The sequence below is a fragment of the Crocodylus siamensis genome, chromosome 4, assembly GCF_052110815.1.
Source record: "Crocodylus siamensis isolate JL-2025a chromosome 4, ASM5211081v1, whole genome shotgun sequence".
In the NCBI taxonomy this organism is placed as follows: Eukaryota; Metazoa; Chordata; order Crocodylia; family Crocodylidae; genus Crocodylus; species Crocodylus siamensis.
This window is the reverse complement of record NC_143398.1, coordinates 221,163,471-221,187,448: the sequence shown is the minus strand read 5'-3', so window position 1 is coordinate 221,187,448 and position 23,978 is coordinate 221,163,471. Positions and strand designations below refer to the sequence as shown.

General features: G+C 47.8%; 1 protein-coding gene across 12 annotated transcripts in view; it reads left to right on the top strand.

Moving 5' to 3' along the window:
- The first annotated feature begins 1,428 nt into the window (after positions 1 to 1,428).
- LYPD6B (LY6/PLAUR domain containing 6B) overlaps positions 1,429 to 23,978 on the top strand; it is a 131,595-nt gene continuing 109,045 nt past the window's right edge. For 5 of the 12 annotated variants that reach the window (XM_090045779.1, XM_090045785.1, XM_090045781.1 and 2 more), the window contains exon 1: positions 1,643 to 1,773. The gene's annotated coding sequence lies outside the window, so the exon portion shown is untranslated. Of the gene's footprint in view, positions 1,774 to 1,799; positions 1,944 to 23,978 lie in introns of those variants that run through there. The other 7 variants (XM_090045793.1, XM_090045794.1, XM_090045792.1 and 4 more) reach the window with 4 other exon arrangements.

Sequence of the window (23,978 nt, the reverse complement as noted above, 5' to 3'; positions counted from 1 at the left end):
TAGACTAATTCTGCTGTGCATTAGCATGTCATGGCAAAAGCTGTGCTAATGGGCAGCAGAATTAGTCTACTACTGCACATTAAGCATCATGAAAACACTGTGAGCTGGCATGTCTGTGCAGTAGCACCAGTTACTGTGCACTCATATTAGAGGTACTAAACTTAATGCACAGTAACAATGGTGCATTAATGCATGTGTAGATGTGCCCAGTAAGCACCTAGTTCTTACTAGGTATTTCACTCTGATCTTGCAAGCAAAGGTAGATATTACATGTTGCCTTACTAGAGAGAGAATATATCTTCCATGAGTAAAAAGAACGTCTAAAAACCTTTATGATCCGACAGATAAAGGAAGAGTTAAATTATAGAACAAAAGGCTTGCAGGAGTATTCTTGTCATTTCCTTCCCAGAAAGTTGATTGTATATGTTAATTTGCCTCTTTCTCAAAACATCACAAAGTGATCATATAGCTTAACTTCCCTTCCAAAATTTAATTTGCCAAAACACAGTAGGAAGCAAAGGCCAAGATTTTATATTGTAAGAAGTGTTTAATCCAGCATTGCCAATTTAGATTAAGTACCTTCAGACTAGACCCTGTGAATGCTAACAAATTCTCTGTAATGATGCTGAACTTGATTAATCAAGCTGAAGGCAGGTCTTATTTTTCAATGGCAGAACAATTTGGTTTTGCCAAGAGCATCTCATTCCTATAACAGAATGTCATTTGTACTTGATACTCCAATCCTTAACGTCTAGCATGCATTGTCTGTAAAGTCCAGCCGGTGAAGACGTGAACTGATCAGCACCTACATTGGCAGGTGTGGCATGCAACCACCACTGCACCTACCTTAAGTCTTTGGGTTGTCAAGGCAGCCTCTTTCCCAACTACTAATTTTGGATTAAAATATTAGCTTCTGACTCATAACTCTCTTTCATTCCATGCTGAAGCCAGCATAGACAAAATTCAACATTCAGGGAGCTTGGTACAAAAAAAATCCTTATAAATCTCTCATACCACACTACATCTGCAGCACGAGATGCAACTCCCTATGTTGTAAAGATAACCAAGTCTTTGTTTTGTGTCTGCTTTGACCTGATGGCTCTGACAGCTCCTCAGGCTAGTCAGTGACACTGTTCCTCTATATTTTCTGGGCTGCCCTGTGTTGAAATGGGAATCTGGGTTAAGATCCTGAATTGACCCTGCCAGACCCATACTGACCTCCACACATGGTTAGGAAGCAGTTGGGGCTTGTCCCGCTTGGGGCAGGTGCTTGGAGGTCCCCTCCACCTCTCATTTCTGCCATTCATTTCCTCTTTCCCCGTTGCTGTGGGAAGACCCAGCAGGCAAAACACGCCGAAATGAAGTACCGGCCACACGGGAGGTGAAGCCAGAGGTTTCTCAAGGGCCCCGCTTCTCTGGGGAGCCCGCGGGGAAGGGGCCGAGCCCCGAGGCGAGGCTGATGCCACAGCTGCGAGCGGCTGCAGCTGCGCCCAGGTGCGGCCTCGTCACATCCCCGCCGGCGGCCGAGGCCGAGGCGCGCCCTCCCCTGCAGCCGCGGGCGGTTGACTCTGAAGCCGAACGACGGCCGCGGGGCTGAGGCGGGCGGTAGGGCCGGGCTGCACCCGCCTCCCGTGCGCGCAGCCGGCCGTTGGCCCTCCCCCCCTCCCTGCACGGCCCGGGGCAGCAGGCGTGCGTGCAGCAGCTGCGCGGCGCCTGGAGGGGGCGGCCCCGGCCCCGCCGCCCCGCGGAGCTCGGCCTGCCGCCGCCGCCCAGGTAAGAGCCGGCTGCCCCTCGCCCCGCGCCACTCCTGGGGGTGCCCCCCGCACCCTGGGGCGCCAGCTCCCCTCCCGGGCCCGCCCAACCCGTGCGGGACGCGGCTGGCGGCATAGCCCCGGGGGTGGGCAGGTCTTTGTCTGTTCTTCTCCGGTGGGCAGACGAGGCAGGTGAGTCTCAGGTAGGTGGGAAGGACCAGCCCCGGCCTCTGCAACCTCCAGGGACGGAGGTGCCCCAAGCCGGGCGGGAGGAGGCTGGAAACCCTGGCGGGAGCTGGAGGAGCTGGCTGGAATAATGGTCACGTCTTCCCGGGCGGCACAGCCCGGGGGTGGGCTCGCCGCCCCCACGGTGGGCGCTGGGCTGGCGGCTGGCCCGCTTCCAGCGCCAGGGGCGTTTGGGTGTTTCTCTGTCAGTTGCCATCACATGCCCATATGGTTGACTCCCCATCCGAAGGAGCCTGCCGCCTTTTGGAACCGTTTGGAGAAGGAGAACTGAGGCACAGTGAGATTGCGCGATTTGCCTGGGGTCCAAATCCCCTGCCGCGCAGGAGCTACCATCCAAACTGGTGCCCCCCCCCTCACTGTTGCATCCAGTTATCAAATTAGGCTGCAAACTCTTTGGGGTGATGACTCTTTTACTTGGTATTTAGGAAGCCCCTAGCACAGTGGGGACCTGATCCTGTTCTGTGGCCTCTGGTTACTATAGTAATTCAGGTAATAAAACCAGTTGTAGGACTTGCTGAGTGCATACAGCTCACAGAGACAGGACTGTTCACCTGGTCAGTCCCTAGGGGCAAGGTAGGGGCCTAGTACAGGGGGATGGAGGGGAATCATGCACAGGTGGTGGCATGTCTCCAGCCGCTTAAAGGGGCTGCACGCTCAAGCTGTCTGCCGCCGCCACCCCAGTCCTCCGCAGTCCCTTATGCCCTCCTGTAGCTCTGCTCACACTTGCTGCTGAATTAGCTGTTGTTTGTTGGTGCTGGCTGTGCTTTTCAGTGGCACTTGGTAAACTGAAGCTGCATTAGGGGAGCACAGGAAACCAGACCTCTCTGCTCTGGAGGGGATTGGCAGCCTGTGACAGTGGCTGGGTCTAAAAGATTGTTGCCCTTGGCTTAGTAAAGATGCACTCCTGTATCCTAGCAGGGCAGTGCAAGTAGAATCCACAGCCTTCAGGTGGAGAGATCAAGGGCCTTGCCGAGGAGGCTTTGGATTATTGCGCACTAGAGTTATCAGCCTGTGGCATGCGTGCCATAAGTGGCATGAGCAGGTGCTTACTCTCTCTCTCTTTCGTATGGCATCAGATATCAACTTCCAAATCTATGAGCCTCTGTCTGGTATTATTGCTCAATATGCAGCTCTGTTATTGCTCAGTGTGCCGTCTGGGCACTGATAAAGATTGCCACTTTCTATTAAGTGCTGCACTGTTTGCTGGACACTGCATCCACACATGTTCCTCTTGTGAAGTGTTGTTTTGAAGTGTCCATATTTAAAGCACAGTTTGTTCATTTTGACCCACACTTCTCTGTCAAGGTTGTGCGCAGTGAGGGACTTGTTTTGTGTTGGTGTAAAATGCTGTAGCAATAGGTCTGACCTTTCCCAGCAGTTGGCCTCCTCCATTGCTACTCATAGGTTTGATTCAGCACCTGCAATCTCTTCCAGGAGCTTGTGGGTTCATGTATAAATAGTTTATGACTTTTAAGCCTCCATCTGCTTGGGTCTTCAGTTAACAGTTGCTGGAGCAGGTGATTTTCATCACTTGCCTCTATTGCCAGTCATGATGTTAGGGTCTGCCATCTTTTATCACTTGGTCTAATGTCAAAGGGCATTTTTACACATGCAAGTGCCACAGCACCGGGCACTCTGCAAAGCACCTGGCCCTGCATCGCTTGCAGTTGTATAAGTGGTGAAATGTGCATCAGCACTGAGAAAATGGTAGCAGCACACTTTTGAACTAAAACACATTGGAGGTATTTTAATTCAAAAGCACACTGCTGCCACTTCCTGTGCGCTAACACACATTTCGCCGCTTATACAACTGCATGTGGCGCAGCACAGTTCACATCCGCTCATGTGTGGAGCAGACTTGAATAATTGAGTCTCCCCTGAAGCGACGGATTTCTGGCACATCATGGGACAAAAAGGTATGTGTATAAATGCCCCAAGAGTATAGGGAGTACATCTGTGTGTGTGTAGGTTGTGCAGCTTGTTATGAGTCTCAGCACACTGTTAAGTACTGTGTTGAGCATTTTAGTGTGACAACTTGTGGACCATACAGGGGCACAGCATTCTGGTGGGGCATATACTAAGGCAAGTGCGGTGGTTCTGAGCACTTTGTTGTTGGCACCCCATGTCGTGCCAGCTATCTGCAGAGATTTTACTGCTGACCTTCTGAGTGTGATGTTTACAGGTGAGGAAGCAGTCTAACAGGACTCCTAGGTAGCTGGGATATGCTCATGGGGAAGAATGTGGTTGCCTTCTTGGATATTCAGTGTGCACTTGGCTTGACAACTGTCCAGGTTGAAGAGTGATGAAACTTACTTATTCATGTTCAGCTTTAAGTGCCACTTGTGGAGGTGTAACTCATCACTGACTATGCCAGTACTCAATGTCATTTCCACTTCTGTCATGTCTAGTCTGTGGGTTACTATAGCAACATTGTCAGCATACGCGTATCACTTAGATGTTGTATGTAGGAAGTCTGAGGTATATACATTCAAAAGTATTGGTGCTAGCACTCCATTCTTCAGAGTTCATACTCTGCTTTTTTCTCCTTGGCTGGTAGTGAGTTTGAATGAGCTGCTGGAGATCGCGTTCATGATGAAAACGCATAGCTTGCGGTCAGGTATCATAGAGTGAAGTTTACATGACATGCAGTGTCATAGGTGGCTGGTAGGTTGATAAAAACCCCACCTGTTTTCCATCTCATTTCAAATGCGCTTTCTGTCAGATGTAAGTAATGCAACTTGGTCAGTGGTACACTGCTTTTTCTGAAAGCCAGCTTGTTCTTTTGGGAGCTGGGGATCAATGATGTTCTCCATAGGAGATGCACACGGGTGCGTGCGCACCCCCTGAGAGCGCTGGTACACTCCCTCACAGCCAGTGTTCTTGGGCAGGGAGATGGGTGAGAGTGCTGGTGCCCACCCTGAGAATGCTGGCCGGGGAGTGGGGGCTCCAGGAGAAGCTGGTTCCCGCCCCCCCCCCGCCTATCGTGCTCATTTGGAAGTGCCAGTGGCACGGCCAGAAGTGCCAGTGGCATGCCACTGCCACTTGTGGGTCAGTGGGATCGGGTGCGGGGGGACCACTTCTGGTCTGCGCAATTGGTCTCAGGGGGCAGGGGTGGGCCCTCCCTCCGGTTGCTGACTGGATCCTGGGGTGGGGGGGGGCAAGTGCCCCCCCGACTCAGGAGGCACGTTACCCATGATGTTCTCTATTGTATTTAGGATTATGTGTTCCATGAGTTTGGATATAATGCAAAATAGTGAGGTGGGCTGGTAGCTCTTTGGATCATTTGGTGGTTTATTGGGTTTCAGGATAGCAATGATGTTAGTTTTTCTCCAGATTTTTGAAAGTCTTTTACTTTCTAGATATTTACACATGAGCCTTTGAAGCCATCTTTTCATTGTGGTTCTGAGGTTGGTAACAGATTCTGGGAATATCTTATCTCTTATCTGATCCAGCAGTTTTGTCAGTCTTGATCACTGTAATAGCTGTGTCAAACTCATTCTCAGAGATGGGAGCGATTAAATTAAGGTTGACACTGGGTGATTTAACTTGTTCCCGAGTCAGATGCCTAATCACGTGTGTGTTGCTTCCTTGGGTCACTGTACTTGCTGTTGTTGTACAGTATTTTTATGATAGAGTTTGCTGACACAGGGCAATGCCATTCTTTGGTGCCTTTGCCTGTAAGGCAGTTAGTTAATGATGCATCATGCTCATCTGCTTGAATGGGTCATATCTAATCCCTCTATGGTAGTGAGCCAGCTCTTCTTTTGGATATTGTTCAATGCAGTAGCTAGATGTTCTGTAGTTCTTTTTATGTCTGCAGGGTGATTGCATTGCCTGATGATGTTAAAAAGATGTTCGCGCTGCTCGTCCCAGCATGGCACATAATAGCTTCTATGGCCTCTAGGTACACTGAGTTTGGTTTTTTCAGTTATGGAGTTTGTAAATGTATTGTAGCCCTAATTGTTGTTGGTTTTCTGATGGATCATCTAATTGGTTTGCTATCTGGTTGGTCAGCCTTTGGCGTTTCTGCCAGTCCACCTTCTGAAAGTGCCATCTCAGAGCTGGTCTGGATGGTGTGGACTGAAAAATCATGTTGTCAATGCTGGTAAGTGAGGGTCTACGCAGAGATGATGGAAACTTGTCAAGTACTTTTCTTACTGGCATTTTACTTGAGTTACCCTTCACCCGGCAAGAACTGGGTTTGTCTGAATGTTCCAGTATCTGTAGTGGAAGGTATGTGGCTCCTTTGGGTCGTGCTTGAGGGTTATATCATTCAGGCTTGCCCAGAGATGATAATTGTGTCCATAGCTACTGTTAACACCAGCCACTGTATGTAGCACACAGGAGATCAGGGCAGGAGCAGGCAGCACAGCAATGGAGAGGGCAGGGATCAGAAAGCATAGCAGATCAGGTGGGGTAGGGGATTGGGATGGAACTTGAGGATGGCATGGCGCTTAATTTGTGGCACACCTGCTGGGAGGGTTGCCCTCCACTGCTATAGTGCATATCAGAATTACATGGCTGCCAGTTGAAAGTGTTCAAATCACAGAAGTCAGTCCCCTGTGTGTCCTGCCCCCCAACCTGATTTTGGTTAAGACATCATAGTATTTTAAACACTAGCAAGTGTTGGGCTCTTTTAACTTGTCTTCTGCTTTTTTGAACTTTTAGGATTCACATTGTTTTAACCTTTTCCTTACAACCATAAAAGCTAGAGGCTCATTTTTGCTTCTAAACGAAAACTGAATTTCATGTCTAATCAAATGACTTCAGGTGCTGAGGTTGTGAAAACAAAATGCCAAAAATGGTGGGGTTTGTAAAACTGTGGAAGTGGGTAAAAAAGACCTTCAAGTGCATCTGCAAACATACTAGCAGACCAAAAAACAGGGAATTGAAAGCTGAAGAGGGGGCTGTCTTACCTCTGACTTGTTTTCCTAACAGGTAATCTGTACAGGTTTATGCAACAGCTGAACAGTTTCAGGCCATGCACTTATACATGGAAGAAATGACTTAAATTATACTATAAGTGTAGGTATTAGTTTTATAGTAGGGATGAAGGGATTTTCTGCATTTGGCCATGTTGAAGAGCCTAGTGATTCATGAATCCCTGATTCGTGATACATGATTGCCTGAATCCCTGATTCATGGTGCACACAGGTGATTCATGGTACATGTTTGCCTTTTCAGTTCATCAGCAGTTTGACACAATTTTAGCCCACAAGAACTGTTGCCCCTTAAGCCCACAGGAATTGTTGCCTCTCCTCATCAAGCTGTGGTTGCTTTAAGTGAGTTGGGATTTTTAGAGTCCCCTAATTGCTTGATTCAGTTTGCAGCCAGTTCCATCCTCTCGGTGACATCTTCCCAGAGAGCATAATGATACAGCGCTGATAAAGCCAGGTTGATGCAGAGTGCGCTGTCGTCAAAGCTTGACATCTGGCATCCTATCTGTGCAAAGTTAACTGTTGAGTCTGATAATTCCATAATCAGCTTATGAGAGATGGAGCCAGTGTTTTGATCCTTGGAGCACTTCTGAGGATTTCCACCCCATGTTGGCACCAGATGCCGCATACTTTGTTCTCTGCCAGCTTGGAGGTGAGGGAGAGAGCGTCTCTATGCTGGGAATGGTGGGAGCCACAGAAGAGGCAAGTGATGCAGCTGTTGTGGGGAGGAGCAGAAATTGCAGAAGAAGCACTTTTTCTTGCAGTGCTGGGGACTTTGCAAAAAAGGACAGAGCCACTTCTTGCTAATGCAGACCAGACAGTGAATTTGTCCCCTTGGGGTTTACCTTCATCCCCATTTACAGATCTGTGGCAGGGGATGTGGAACCCTCTTTTTCACGTAAGTAGAGGCTGGCATTGTGTCAATTGTGGGTGTTACGGATAGGGACCTACTCAAATCATGATTTCCCAGAAATCACGATTTGCCTTGCCTGCAAAATAGGCGATGTCTGTGAAATCTGCAAATAACCCCCCAAAAAACCATGGCAACCATCTGCAAAAAACCCCACAAAAACAAAACCTCACTAAAAATAAAATGCTGGCTCCCCAGAGGGGGCCAATAGTACTCATGGTTGGTGTGGCCCAGCTGTGCAGCCTGTTGGGGGGAATGGGGGAGCAGGGCTGCTAGCACGAAGGCGAGCCCAAGATGGCTGCTGCCCCCACCCCTCACTGCTGATTATTTGAGAGGGCTGCTGGTTGTGCGACTTTGCCCCTTGCTACCAATCAGTGGTGAGAGGTGGGGCTGTATGACAGAGAGCCCCCACAACCAATCAGTGGTGAGTGGTCCCTCAGCCAATCAGTCAGAAGTGTGGGCGGGGCCGTGCCATGATAAACTCTCAAAAATGGCAGCTGGTCCTGCGGTTTGCCCATGAAATTGGCCAGCTGACTCCTCGAGTTGGGTAGACCCCTAGTTATGGAGGGTATATTGGCCAAGGGCTAATACTGGTCTGCTTTGAGAGACTAAAAATGCTACTCAACGCTTCAGACCAGTGCTTTGACAGCTAAAGGGAACCAGCAGTGACAACTGAACTAGAATCAGAGGTAACAATAAAGTGTATGAGGCAGCACAAGTCTGATCCTCTACTGGAGGTGCCTGGCAGGGGTAGACAAATGCCGGAGGAGGACATAATAAGAAGGCTTAAGAATATAAAAGGAAAGGGGAGTGATTAGTAAAAAGGGAAGGAGACATGACTAAGACCAGTGCAAGGATATGGAGGTCAAATGACATAGTCACGCTGGAGTTCTATATGGCTGATCCGCACCGTCGTATTGAGTACCTTCCATACAAAGTCAGTGATATCAGCAGGTACCCAGTGGGCTTAGTGGCATCTCTGGTGCTTCTCCCTTTCTGGTATAACAACTCTGCTTGGTAAGAGTTGGGTTTTTGAGGTGTACACGGGTGCTTATTTTTGGTTTGCTTTTGGATATTAAGTTTGTCATTTTTTGTTGTCAGTAGTACCAGAAGATGGTGGTAGTGTTTTGCGTGTCATTCCTAGGGTGGCTAGTCTTTCGGAAGAGAAAGCCCATTGTGCTCTTCAGTTAAATTATTTTTAAGGGACAGCTGATTCTGATTCTGAATTGTTTCTTGTTCTGGATGAGTTTAAGGATACTAGGCACCCTCCTTAAAATGCAAAGTTGATGGTAGCTGTGAGAAAGGGGCTCTTCAAAGGGCAAAGAGTAGACTCTGCCCATAATTTTCTCATTCCCTCATTGAAGAGGTTCTAGAAGCTCTGGAGGGACCCACCACATATAAATAAGACCACTTATTTGGGGTTTGGGTGAAAATCCCTTCTCTCAACATAGATTAAGCAAATTCATTTCTATGTTATGAAACCTTAGAAATTAAAATAAGAACGTCCTCATAGTTTGCCTGAGCCTGGCTTATCACATGTTGTTTGTGCTTATGTATAGTACCTGGGATTCTGTGGGTTCAAAGAAAAAACATTTCCCATTATGTTCCTGCATGAATGGAAAGTAGATCAAATGTAGTATCTCCCAAGCTTAGCGCATAGGTGTATGTCTGATGCTTTGAATCAGGTGGAAACTTCTGTATGATAAGACACAGCAACACTGCTAAATTTTTAAGTAAGTAGAACCAAATTAATGTAAGCCCCTGGAGAACAGAAATTTTCACACTGAAAAGTGCAGTTTTGAAGATTTGCATTTTTGAGAACGGAATTTCAAATGATGATTTTTGTGAAGGACTGAGTCCTTTGCTGTGTTGTGCACAAACAGGTGTGGTTTTAAAGTTATTCTTCTGTTACTTGTTAAATGAGCCATTCAGTCTAGATAAGAGATAAAATCTTTTGGGCTTCGTATTTCCCTTCAGGAGATTGCTGGTCACTGTGTTCTCTATTTGGAGTCCAAAATGCTTAAATGAAACTCAAGTCAAATTTAATTCTGACCGTATCTCTGTTTTTTTTCTTGCTCAATCTTCAAAGTGCATGTCAGAACTTTGGATTCTAGACTTATTTTAAAATCCAAAGCATTTCTGTTCTATTTTTACAAATAAAATGTTAACAGAAGGGCTTCTTCAGTTCTCTGGTTACCCGTGGTAACAATTGGTTGGCTTATTCAATAATGTTTGTTTGCCAGAAGGCAGGCTCAGTTGGGGTTCAGCCTTTCAGTCCTTATAGTAAATGCAGGTGTGCTCCTACAATCTGACAACTGAAATTCTTGCTAGAAAGGCTGCAAGACTTAGCTGTCAATGAGGTAGAATACATTTTTGAAGTAGAAGGCCTATATAAAAGTGTTAATATTATGAGGTCAGGGGAAAATCTCTTGTCTGCCTACTCAGAATGGGCTGCTATAGCTATACATTAGTTAAGGAAGTCCGTCTTAAAATTGCTCATTCATACAGCATAGCTAAGTAAATTACAAATAGCTGGGATTATTTTTAATTAAAACCATTTAAAAATTAATTTAAATTTTTTCCCACCCTCCCTGGGTGTTTATGTATTTAACAGTATAATAGGTATCATTCTGTTTGAGCATGGAAATGTCACTAAAGCTATGCCAGCGACTTGGAACAAAGCTGGGCTTGTGTTTCACTCCCTGAAGTATATGGATTTACTGAGAAGCTGTGTTGTACAGCCTTGGGAAGGAACCACATGGAATAATTGTAGTGGTTTTTAAAAAAATGTTTTTAGCTTAGAACTGGGTTGAATACGTAGTTATGCCTAAGGGTCACTTTATAGTTTAGCATTGTTTAAACCTGAAACTGAGTGTAGTGAAACCAAAAAAAGTATGAACACGTGCCTGCGCACTGCATATGTTGTGTTTCACTCAGCTATAGCAAAAACTCAGGGAACGATTCAGTAACAGGTCAGTAGTCAGACATCCTGGCTACTGTAGCCTAACTCAGTGAGGATGTGTCCACATCTCTTCTGTAGCTTCACAAGGAGGAATCACAACCTGCCCAGATACGTCCAACTTGGAAATATGGTAGCTGTTTTGTGGTGTCTCTACGTGGCTGCAGCAGGGGGTGACTCCAGAGTGGTTTCGCTCCTTGTTACTAGGTTTGGCATCTGAGGGCAGGGGTAAATGAGCAGAGCTTGCTTGAGAATGCTTCCATGCAGGTCTCAAGAAGGGACAATGTGGACAGACTCCGCATGGCTTTAGCCAAGTCATTTACCTTCCCTGTGTTTTCCCATCTGTTAGATGAGGACCTAAATATTTCCCATTTATTTTACAAGGTTGATGGGAAAATGAGTCAATTGTTTGTCAGGCATTTTGAATTATAAACAATATAATGTAATATCTATCATTTTGCTGGATTACCTGAATCGTAAATAGTATACTATCTATACATTATAAACAGTACTTCATGCATGCTGAGCATATTAGAAGGGGCCAAAGCCCTGAATTACTTCACAGCGTTTTGTTGAAGCGTTGATGCATGCACCCTAGGCGTGTTCGTCTCCAAACTGCTTCCCACACATGTGGTCCCCCACCCATAAAAGATGACAGTGGTTTGCGGGGGGAAGGCGGGGAGAGGTGTCAGGGAAGCTTGTGAGCTGACTTGCAGGGTTTGCATCTTTTGTGAACACCACACAATGCATACATTCTTGTATAATACAGGAAAAAACAATCTTTTCAGTGGCCCACAGTCCAACTGAAACCTCTAAAGATTTTGGTCATTCATACATAAAGGCTAGGCAACATATAAGGCAAATTCACTTACCAAAGTGTTACAGATGAAGGTGAGTTTTATCCTGGAAGAAAAATGTTTTGAAAGATACTGTAACTCAGGGCTGTCTGGCTGGTGGCCTGTGGGCTGCATGTCACCTGTGACTCATTCACATGTAGCCCCTGGGCCCCTGCTGTCCCCTCTTCCACTGCCATGCATTGGGGAAGGGCCTGGCAGGGCCATGTGCTGTCACTGCTGCCAGAACTGCCTGGGGAGCCACCCAGGGTTGGCACAGCCCATGCAGCAGGGAGGGGCCTTCCCTCATAGCGTGTGTGGTCCAGGCAGCATGTAGCTTGCAAGAGGTGGGTGGGGGAATAGCTCTGCTTTAAATCACATAGGATCATAGGAGATCTCAACCTCAATAAAGACTGGCAAAAGTGGGAGAAGGGGAGGAACCTGTGCAGCAGGGTTAAATACATTTAACTCTCAGCTTGTCTGCTTTCTAAATGAGTTATCCTCAGTTAAAACCCACTGTTACATAATGTAGCTTGGTAGCTCAGTGTGACTGTTTCTGTGAAAGGCCATACAATTCTGACCTCTGCTAAATGGTTACTTGCTTAACAATGGAAAAAATAAAAAACAGATTTAAAGCTGATATTGGTGGGGGGAAGAGGAGATGATATAATTTTGATTAATTATTTGACCTGCAATTGTTTGAGGCCAAGTTTTGCCACCAGCTGTATAGAGGCGGATGTTGGCAAAAGCTGTGTGTACATATCAAGAACAGAATTTGACCCACAATGTATGTTTAATCAGTTGCACTTCAGAATGTTTAGGCCACATGGGCTGGGTTTGGTATGGTCCCTGTGCTGTCTGGCTCAGCTCCCTGCCATATTGTGCTGTTGTGTGGCAATATTTTTACATATTAATCAGTGATCAGATTCTCAAACAGTCTTTGCATTCCAGTTTTAGGCTATATTTTGAAATGTACACGTTATGTTCATCTTTTGCTCGTTGTTTGCAAAGGAGTAAGTTCGTCAGACTTCAGTTGGTAAAGCAGGGAGCAAATTCTGGTGAGATGTGATAGATGTGTGAAAAACAGGAATAGGAATGAAATGAATGGTTGTATATAAAATATATGGAAAATATAATTGTTTTAACAAACGTGTATTTGTTCTGCTTACAGCTATGTGTTTTACTGTCAAGCACATCTTGTTTGATCATGACAGCTGTCAGATAAACAGCATGGTGGATATCCCAGGAACATTTTTCTTACAACTTAATAAAATTGTACGTATAGGTGATAGAGAAAATAAGATCAAAATGCTTAGTCCCGCCCTGGATTAGGCATAAAAGAAATTGACACTGATTGTAGGTGCAGTGTTTCACTTCATTTCATTTGTTATCTATAGTTTAAATCTTTACAAGGGAGGAAAAGAATGCTCACTTTCTGGTCACAGCTTATGGGCCATTTATAGTTCCAGTATTGCCATTCAAAATTTTTTCTCTATGAAATTTTGTGGATTTCTGCAGTGCAGCTGCTTTGATGTGCTGGATTAATTGAGTCTGCTGGAGTGTGGTAACTACCATGCTTCAGCAAACTCTGGTGTCATGTTTATCAGTATCCTCATTCTGTAAAATGGTGGTGGGGTGCTTTAACTCATCAAATGAGCTTTACCTAAATGAGCTTTAGTTAAAGTGCCCCCACCACCATTTTTCAGTGTGAGGACATGGATACACGAGATGCTCTGGGAGGCTTAATTAGAGTGGCTCTTGGAGCTGTTCTAATTAAAGCACCCTCTTCCTCCCACCTTCCTGAGCATGTGTATAAATACCCATTGAGTTCTTAAAAGCGTTAAAGGAGTAATTAATTTTATTCTGAACTAAGGCTTGATTTCCAGATGGTGGAATATAGAGCCCTCCTAAATATTTGAATATGCATGTTGCCTTGATAGACCAGTGTATAATTATCAACTATGAGCCTGCAGCAGTGGTGATTAACTAATGTTTCAGAGGAAGACAAAAATACATCTATCATGCACCTAGCCAGTTGGATAATGTTAAAATTGCAATGATGGAAATAAGTGTGCCTCTCTGACCCTCACAAATTATGCCCTGAAGGATGGTGGTTACCCTTATCATAGTTTCAACATGCATAATTAGTTACAGACATTAAAAGCTATACAGTCATCTAATTCTTTAAAAAATGCAGTCCTAGTCTTGTCTCATTGACCTGAATGAGACTGTTGTAGCAAATAGTGTTAGCAGCTCAAAATGCACTTGACTCTATTGTTGGGGTGGGCAAAATATGGCCCAGGGGCTGTATCCAGCCTGCCAGGCACTTTCATCCAGCCTGAGGTGCCCCCCCCATGAATTGTGCCCTGCCCAGCCCTTCTCCCCATGAGGCTGGGAGCAAGGCACCCTCATGTACACCCCCTCAACATACCCTATTGCACTTCACTCTCACCCTCTTTGGCAGAAGGGCTCTGCCAAGCCAGCAGCAACTTCCAAGTGGAGGTCCTGCTGCAAGCACCCCACAGGAACCTGCTTGGCTTCCTGGAAGTCCAACTCGCTTGGGGCAGCAGGTAGCGAAGCAGTGGGGCTGGTGGGGAGCTGCAGAATTGCAGCTGGGTGGAAAGGCAGAGCCTGCTCCCAGTGGGGTGGCGGGAGCATGGAGCTTGGCTGGGCCAGGACATGGGTGTGAGGGGGGGCGTGTAGAGGCCCCCTACACACTCACCCCATGGTGTGCAGCCCCTGCTGCCAGCAGCAGCAGTAGGTGGGGAGCTCAGAGTGCTCATGCCCAGTGCAGGCACTCGGTGGGACATGGCTCCAGCCAGTGCTGTATGCGGGGGGAGCGTGCAGCCTGCCCAGCTGCCTCTATCACCGGGGCTCCACGCTGTGCACCTGCAGGTCCAACACTCGCAGCAGGGGAGGCCCTGCACTGGAGCCAGCTGCCTTCCCTGCCCTGCTGCACAGGTCCCTGCACTCCACTAGGAGTGGGAGGAGCCCCTCCCTTGCTTCCCCATGGAGTCCAACATGGGGCTTCCCTGCTGCAAGTGTGGGAGCTGCAGGCACATGGTGCGGAGCCCTTGTGATAGAGGTGGCTGGGCAGATTGTGGTCTTCGCCCCCAGTGCAGCGCTGGCTGGCTCTATCGCAGGGGCTCTGTGCCATGCGCCTGCAGCTCCACATTCACAGCAGGGAAGCCTGGCACGGGAGTCTGTGGGGAAGCAGGAGGTGGGGTCCCTCCACCCCGGCGAAGTGCAGGGACCTGCACAGCAGGAGCAGGGGAGGTAGCCGGCTCCAGCGTGGGGCTTCCCCTGCTGCAAGTTCAGGAGTTTGAGGTGCGTGGTGCAGAGCCCCGGCCATAGAGGCAGCTGGGCAGGCTGCACTCCCCGCCCCTTGTGCGCAGCATTGACTGGAGCCATGCCCCACCAGGTGTCTGCACTGGGCACAAGCACCCTGACCTCCCCGCCAGCTGTTGCTGCCGGCAATAGGGTCTGCATGCCATGGGGTGAGTGTGTGTGGGGTCCCTACATCCCCCACCCTCACACCCACACCCTGCCCCCACAACCTCCAGTGATGTATACCCCATGATACCCTATTCCTCCCTACGCAGTTACACCCTCTCTCAACCCCCCACGTACCTCCACCATATACACATGCCCACCCCCAGCCACACTCCACCATACACACAGTGTAGAAGAGTGAGACTCTATTTCTGAGTTCTTATGCAATTCCTTGTATATACAGTACATAAAATACAAGTCATGACAAATATTTTTTGTAATAAAATTAAGATGTGATGGGCTAGCTGGTAGTGATTTAGCCCAGGGGTTTTGAAAGGGCAAAAGAAGATTGGAGGGCTTGGGATTCCCTTTCCTCACCAATCAGGCCCCAAAGACTCACCTTCCATGTCCCCTGATTGGCCCCTTGGGTCACCTGGAGGGGGATAAAACAGGTAGCGCAGCTGACTCAAGAGAGAGACCAGCGAAGGACCACAAGGAAGGAGCTTCAAAGAGCTGGGCCAGCAGGGTGGGAGCAATTGCCCCAGAAGCACCTGAAGGAGTGGGACCTGCAGGCAGCAGTGGGACCCTCAGCGGCACGGCGTGCGGCTGGCAGGAGAGGCTCCCTGCTGGGCTCCAGGATCCCATATGAGAAGCTGTGGCCAGCAGAAGAGGTTTCCCAGCTCTAGCAAGGATCTGAGCAGCGACCTGAGAAGTTCCCAGCTCTGCTTCCAGCTCTTCCAGCAAGTGGCCAGGCAGCTCGACATGAGGCAGGGGCTCAAGACCCCTAACAGCTTGGCAGTGGTACCAGTACTGGTGGCTGTTTGGTAGAGTTTCTGCCTACCATGTGGGAGATCTGAGTTCAAGTTCCAGCTGGGATAAGTTGGGGTGAATGAAGTAACATGGAGAAGTTCTTGTTGCAGTTGAAAGGGGTCGTGTTTTCCCTCTTTCCTCCCCCTCCAGGTACCTAGGCCCTATATTTCTTGTTATTTGACGTTTTATACTTTGTGCCTTTTATATTTCACCAACCAATATTGTTTGTTCTGCTGTTTGTGTTTTCTATTTTGTTAACCCTGTCTTTTGTCAACTGGATGAATATGGCTATGATTGTGTGCATCTAACCTTTATTGAATCCTGCCCCCACCAGGGTGTTGTAGTGTCCCCTTTACCCCCTGGTTTATACCTGTTATGTTCCCACTACTGTTCTCTCATTAAAACGTATATGGTTAAGTCCCCATTGGTGATCTGGCTCTGCTGTATAGGGGGGAGGAGAGTCGCTACACCTCCCACAGTGCTTGTGCACCTGCTCTGATCCCTTCAATTAGAGAGAGAGTACATCTTGGAGTACTGCCTGGGTTACAAAAATATAGTAGGTGTTGGACTTTCTAGTGTATGATTTGCATTTTTTTCTGGTTCTAAGATAGCAACCCCTGCTCCCAAAAGGAGTATTTGGGGCAGGGGCAGCAACGAGAGAGACTTCCAGTGGCGACAGGATTTCTGGTCCCAATGTGGAGACCGGGGGGTGGGGCTACCAATGTGGCCCGTGACACCTTGCCAAAATTTGTTAAGCTGCCCTCAACCCGAAATAATTGCGTGCCCCTGCTCTATACAGAGCTCTAGTTAAAAGTTTCTGAAATAGAGGGAAAATGCAGCTAGCTTTCAGATCTCAGCACTGTGCTCTGGGAGGTCCACTGCCTCCATCTGCTGTATCGGGTAATGCAACGTCTAGTTCATTCTTGTCATTGCCACTATGTGCATAGTGTTCCCAGCCTGTCATGGTTAGAGAGTTGCCTGGCATTGTCCTCTAACTGATGCTTTACCCAAAACATGCAGGGAGAGGGAAAGTATCTGAATCTTAGCAAACTAGGGAAGTTTGACTACTCCAATATGGCTCCATCCAGAGGAGGAGGCCTGTGGTCTGTTTTTGTATAAATCTAGAGCAAGCTAATTGCAAAGAAATCCAATTACAAATGTATTCAAAGCAAACAGGCAACACAGCGCTCAATTCAGTAATTTTTTTTTCCCTGAGAGCAAATTATCACGTTGACCCAGATCCTCTAATCCATTACCTGGATAAAAAAAGGTACCCTTTCCTTTCCCTTATCGTAAAACCATATGAAAATCCATCAAATCTCTGCCATTAATGCACATGAATAACAGAGAATGAAGAGTGAATTATATTTCACAACCCCATACCTGAAGATCTATTTTTACTTTACAGCATTCCTGTCTTAGGCAATACAAATGCAATCTTATTATGAACCTCTACCCTTGCAAAATTAATTGCTCTAATTAAGAGTATCTAGAAAAACAGTGTTTTGCATTAAAATCACCCTTAAAAAACCCAAACGGAAAAATAAGTCAAATAGCAGGGTGTTGAGCAAACTAGAAGTGGAACAGGTTATGTGGCATGTGACTAGCTTGCTTTGACTCTGGGGCTTTTCTTTTGTCTTCCACAACAAACACACCTTGACGGTGTACTTTGTACTCCAGCACAAATAGCTGTATGTTTCAGGGGCTCTAGCCTCCCTCTGCAAAAGCCTAGGGGCTGCCAGAATGCTAATTTTGGCGAGAGAGCTCGCAATTGGGAAAAGAAAAGCCGTTTCAGGTTCAGGAAAGAACCCTTGTATTCCTTTGCATGTCTTGTACCTAGCCCTTCTTCTTTAGGAACTTCCAGCAAGGACTTTTTTATTTTTTACCAACTGAGATACGAGCCTGTCATCTTATTGACAGCTCCATTTGATTGCCCTTTCTAACAGATGATAACCCCTAGTTAGGCATGTACACGTTAACAACTGTTTGAATAGTGAACTTTAATTGCATATCACTGAAGTTAACGTAACGTCAGTTGGCAGATGCATTCCGATAACCCCGTTTTTCTCAGGAGAAGTTGATCACTTGGGTGTCAGATTTAATCTTTTATTATTTATTGCTCTCTGCTTCATAACCAGGTATTGCACCTTTGTTCCCATCCTAGTGAATGCGCATGTCCCTTAATTTTCATGCTCCATATACAGCAAAACTATAATGGTTTAAACACAAAGTAGGACAAGTCTCTACTTCTGTATGCATTTCAAACTCACATTAATCAGTCGAGGCTAAAACAACATATAATGTGAGCACAAAATTGTTAAATATTGTTGCTGGATTTTTGTTTAAAAGTAAATTATATCATTTGCAGCTATGTGAACAAAGAAGAACAGAAGGTAAATGTCATGCTTCAGGGAGTAAACTGATCTTTGTAGGAAGGAATGTTTATCTCTTTGCATACTGCATTTTAGGTTGGCTATGAGGTTATTTTTTTACATTTTTATAATGCAGCAGGTATTAAGTGTTCTTCCAGGCAGGATCTCTGATAAAGAGATCATTAGTCAGACTTTGCACAGTAAATCAAATGTATGCATCCTGAAAAAACAAATCTATGTGGAGCGAGTATTTTAGATGAACAAAAAAATCTAATAAATGATTATTCTTCATAGTTCCTTTTATTGTAGGTAGAGGATGGTAACATTCCTAGATGTTGTACATTAAAAGTGAAACAGTAACTGCCATCCACAATTTACACACAGAAAATAAACACAAACTTAAGTCAACAGAAGTCAGTGATTTTAGAAATCGAGATCTTAAAGCTATAGATAGCATGAAGAAGGAAAACAAGAGTACAGAAGTTAATATGCAACTAGGTGAGGTTGGGCCAGATGAGTGGTACAGGATCTGTCCATAGGCCAGCTGAATGGTGCTGGGCCTACGTTGTGGGCTGAATCAGGCCCATAAATCCCTCCCCTTCCAATCTAGGACCTGGAGGGAAGAAGTCTGGCATTCAGGGCCCCTTGCTCCCGATATGAGAACATTGGGCTTCTTCCCATGATGTTGCTGGCGCTCCAGTGCTGCGGCTCTCATCTAGGCACTTAGCTGCCTCCACAGGAGTAAGTCATGATACTGGGCTCTTTTCCACAGTGCTCCAGCACTGCAGCTCTCACCAGGGCACTTGTCTGTTGTTGCAGGAAACTGTCCTACCCCCCGCCCTCTCGCCATCAAGGCTGTGGGCTGGATGACACAGCTCTGTGGGGTGGGTCCCATGGGCAGTATGCTGACACCCATGATTTAAGTGATGACTACATTTAAAAAATGAAACATTTCTTTTGTACCAGCATCACTTAAATGAGTTGAAAGGTGGAGCTTAGCACAGTTTTAACCTTTATAGCATGAAATTTTTAACAAAGCATTGGTGAATGAGATGGACTTGGGGAAGAAAACACTTGGGATGTTAACCCTAACACTTAAAGAAATAGTAATGTTAATTAAGTCCTTCTAACACTTATTAACCAAACTTAATTATTATTGTCCAGAAAAGTAGACCTTCCTATAAGTGCTAATTTGGTTTTAATCAATATTTGTCTTCCTGGTAATTAAGGGATTTAAATACAGCTTTAACTGTTAAGGGCTTAATTCGTATGCATTTAACTAGGTGAAAAAGAAGATTAAACAAATTGATGTAGAACAAGTCATTCAGTAATTGTTAAACATGGTAATAGGGGTACTATCTCCAGGTTAGGAATAGGTATTGAAGGCTATACGGTAAGAGGTACAGGGGAAGAATTAATCTGCATACTGACTTTCTGTCACTGTGAGATCTGGAATACTGGGCTAGATGGGCCTGTGAGCTGATTCACTACTGAATTTTTAATGTTCTCCTTAAATTGTTCTCATGGGCTGCATCTACACATGCATTTGATCTGGGACCAGTTTACTTGCCAGTATACTCATGAGTAAACACTCCTGGGCAGGTATCTACACATACAGGGACATGGGAACAGTGCTTCCACTTCCTGCAGCCCTGTAATGGGTCCCTGCCACCTCCAAGGGGAGCTTGAGGCTCTGGCCACAGCTGCCAGCCACTGGCAGCCATCTAGAAATGGCTACCCGACTCCCTAATCCCTGGCCAGCCACTTCCTTGGCTAGGAGCAGCATGCACAGTGCAGTGGCAGTATGTAACAGCTGTCTTATCACTGTCTCTGCCTCCTCATGCCACAGCTGCTCCAGCCCTTGTTCCCCACATTCCTGCTAGCCACCCTGCTTGCCCGCCACACTGATTGCTACCTGGCCTATGACCATCTGGGCCCTATTGGCTCCTCCACATGCAGCGACTGCCTGCCAAGCCACACTGTGCTATCCTAGGGCTGCCACCACCATGCAGCTGCCACCTGGACCCTGTCCTGCTAGACCCTGGCAGCAGGGATGCCACAATGGGTTGCTAGACTCCGCCACTGGGACTGCCCTCACCCTCCTGGGCCTCCAGTTCCACCACCTCTGGGCCTGCAGATCTGGGATGACAAGCAGTGGCTGGAGACATTCAGGATGACTCAGGCCACCCCCACTGTAGCCCAGTTGGACAGCAGCCTATGCCCACTACAGACATCTCAGAACAACACTTTTTATTCCCCCCACGTGAAACAGACCCGCCCTCTCCTTCCCCAAGAATCAGACCCTCCCCCCCAATAATAAAGCCGTTCCACCGCCCACTACACCCACCAACAATAAAACACCCTCTTCCCTGTGCAAATTCTTTAGAACAATGGGTTGGTTTGTGTGGGTGCCTTTCAGGGGTGGGTGGCCATGGGGTATGGGCTGGGACAGGGGCTCCTGACTGTTGGAAGTGGCACTGAACCTCTGCCCAGGCCCACAAGGGGGCCTGGTGCTGGGTGGTGGGCGGGTGGCAGGGGCAGGTGGTGTTATGGTTGGGGGCAGGGCAGGGGGCTGCATGAAGGTGACCCCCAGGAGCAGGACAGCATCCAGCACCCAAGAGTCATTCTCCATGGCCCTATTGCCCTGGCCATGAGTGAACCCTTTTCCTGAAGGGCCTCTGTGTGCTCATGCTCCAGGGCTAGGAGCTGTGCCCAGAATTCAGTCTGCTTAGTCCCAAGTGTCCTCATGGGTGATATCGTCTGCCTTCTAGGGCCACATGTCCACCAGATGGTCTTCCGCAGCTGTCCCTAGCTGATCCAGGAGGAGGGTGTGGTTTTGGGTCCTCCTTCTGTGGAGCTGGTACATCTGCAAGGCCCCGGGCATGGGCAGTGGTGACCCCAAGCCTGCATCCTGGCTGCCAAGGACAGGGGCTGGGGTGGGGAGGACCCTCCCCCCCAGTGTGGGGCTTACCATGTGGGCACAGGGCTGGCATGCCTGGTGTCTCTGGTGGGTCCTGGCTTGGCAATAGCATGCAGCTCCTGGTGGACTCATCAGATGATGAGGAGCGGCATGTGGGCCCCCCATGCTGGCACTGCTGGTGGCTGGTGGTGACATGGCTGGGGCTGAGGCTGCAGAGCTACTGGGGCAGGTACTTGCATGGGCTCCTTGAGCTGCTGGTAGAGGCTGGGGGTGGGGAGTTTGGCAGGACAGGCTCCTAGCACCCCAAGGGGCCCCCTCCCAGTGACATATCACTGCAGATGCCAGGTGGAGTGGCGGCTCAGGCAGCTGTCCATACTGCATACACAGCATGGCTGCAACTTGGGTCCCAGGGTGCTATGATGGTGTCCAGTTGCCGCATAAAGGACATGGACTTACAAGCACTCCTTGACCAATGATTGTGGTCAGTGATGGTGACCCACTGTGCCCTCAAGGCCTTGACCTTTACGTGGCACTGCCATGCTGAATGGTCCTGCCTATGCTCCAGCATCTGGCCTGAGAGCCCTGCATAGAGTGATATGTTGGAGCGCCCGCCCTGCGTGAACTGACGCTGCACCTTCGCCTCGCTCCACAGTGTCATGAGGTCACCAGTCTCCTCCTGTGACCATCTGGGGGCTCTGGGTGGTGGTGGGTGGTGTAGGCAACAATGAGGCCACCGAGGCTCCCACACTGGCTCTCCAGGCCTCTGTGTAGCTGTCCCTGTGCTGTCCCTGGGCAGCTGCCTGAAGTGCCCAGTGCAGGGGCATGGCATGGGATTGGGAGCCGTGCAGTGAGGTGATGCCCCACAGCACCTGCAGGCACCAGGCAGGCTGCTGAGGGGTTGGTTGTGGGCAGCTGGAGCTGGCCTCAGTGGCCAGGAGCTGCAGATGGGCTTGGGTGCTGGCAGGATGGACAGGAGCCTGGAGCAGCCTGGAGGACTGGACAGTGTGGGCCTAGCAGCCTCATGGCACTGTGGGGCCAGGCAGTGGCTCTGGGGTGCAGGCAAGCTGGCACAGCTGGCCTGCACAGGCAGACATAGTGGCCTGCTGTGGTGTCAGGCTTCTTACGTGTGCCCCAGGGCTCACTGTCTGCAGGCCTGGGGCTGGGGCAGGCATAGAGCCAGTCCAGCCCTGGGGCAGGAGAGGCTCCCTGTGGCTGGCTGACCCCTTAGTGGCAGGCCCAACTGGGAGCAAATCTGCTCCCGGTTGGTGTCTACGTGTATGTCACTGTGCAGTAACTACTCATGAATAAATTTGCTACTGGAATTTGCAGGTAGCAAATTTACTTGCGAGTAGCAATTTTTACTGCACAGTAAGCATGTGCATGTGTAGACACTAGTGCACAGTAAAGCATCTGGTATAGATGCACCCACAGTGTAGAGGGAATTTGTAAGTTGTAAACAAAGCTCCTTTTAGTTGCCAGGACAATATAAAGAATGTAAGTTAAACTGAGAATAAATCAGCCCCCCCGTGAGGTGGGGGGCTTTCTTTTCTGCCACCACCTGCCCCAACTCTGGGTGCAGCAGCCACAAGGCTGCTGCTGTCAAGACACTCTCACAGGGGGCAGGGTGGGGAAGGGAGCCCTCCCTGCCATGCAGGCCTGATCCGGCTCCCCCCAGCATCCTAGCCAGGGTGGGACACTTGCAGCAGGAGGAGCTCAATTCCTTCCCTCACTTGGCTGCGCAGGGAGGAGACAGAGGTTTTCTGTTTTCTCTCTATGATAGCCCTGTAAAGCTGCATGAGATGCAGGCAGAATCACCCAAAATTAGCTCTTGCGGGGAACCTGTACACAAGTTCCCTAAGGCGCTGTGTCCTAGAGCGCTTCTGTTTGATACTACATCAGACAAGGGTTAGATTTTTGTGCAAACAGCCATTTTCAAAGTGCTCTGCATCCCTGAACGTTTGTTGTGTTATGGCTACAGAGCACTTTTAGGGGCCATGTCATGAAAAATGTAACTTCTTTACACACTCTAAGGTTCAAATCCTTCCTTTGCCTGAAGGTATTTGAATGGACCTCTCCCATCTCCCGGGATAGAGCCCTGGTACAGACTTGAATAAGAGAATGTCACTCAGTTCCCTCCAGTCAGCTTTGTTTGTTTTGGTAGGGACTGAAACTGGTCTTGTGAATCCATTTTATCTGATCATATGAATTCAGCAAAAGTGCTCGTATGTGTAAGTTTAGCTGTCAATTTTATGCACTTTTTAGTGATATGGGACCTTGTCAGCTAAGGAAGTATTTTCAGCTCGAATTAAATGTCTTTTTGTTCTTACAGAAGTGACAATTGAGCTCTTAGATGGTGTAAATACAGGTAGGTTAACATGTTGGAACATGCTGTATAATTTAGAGGTGGATGTATGCATTGCTGTACTTTTGCAGAATTAGCTTTGTAGCTTTAGGAAAAATCATGTCCTTTATGAATAAATATGAACATGGCACACCAAAATTCCTCTTTTGGCTAGTTTTCTTCACACACCTCTTACTTCATAAAAGCTGCCTATTTGGTTGCTTTGAGTACAAAAGAAACCTGAAAGTGAATGTTATCAGATAGAGCAATGGTGCTCAAAGTATAGCAGGTGGGCCAGATCTGGTCCATAGAGACAAGGCATTCAACCTGTGGTTTCTGCACAGGTCTGGAAATTTGGCAGTGGGGGAGCAGCGGCAACATTAATTGCTGTGGCTCTGTGTGCTTGT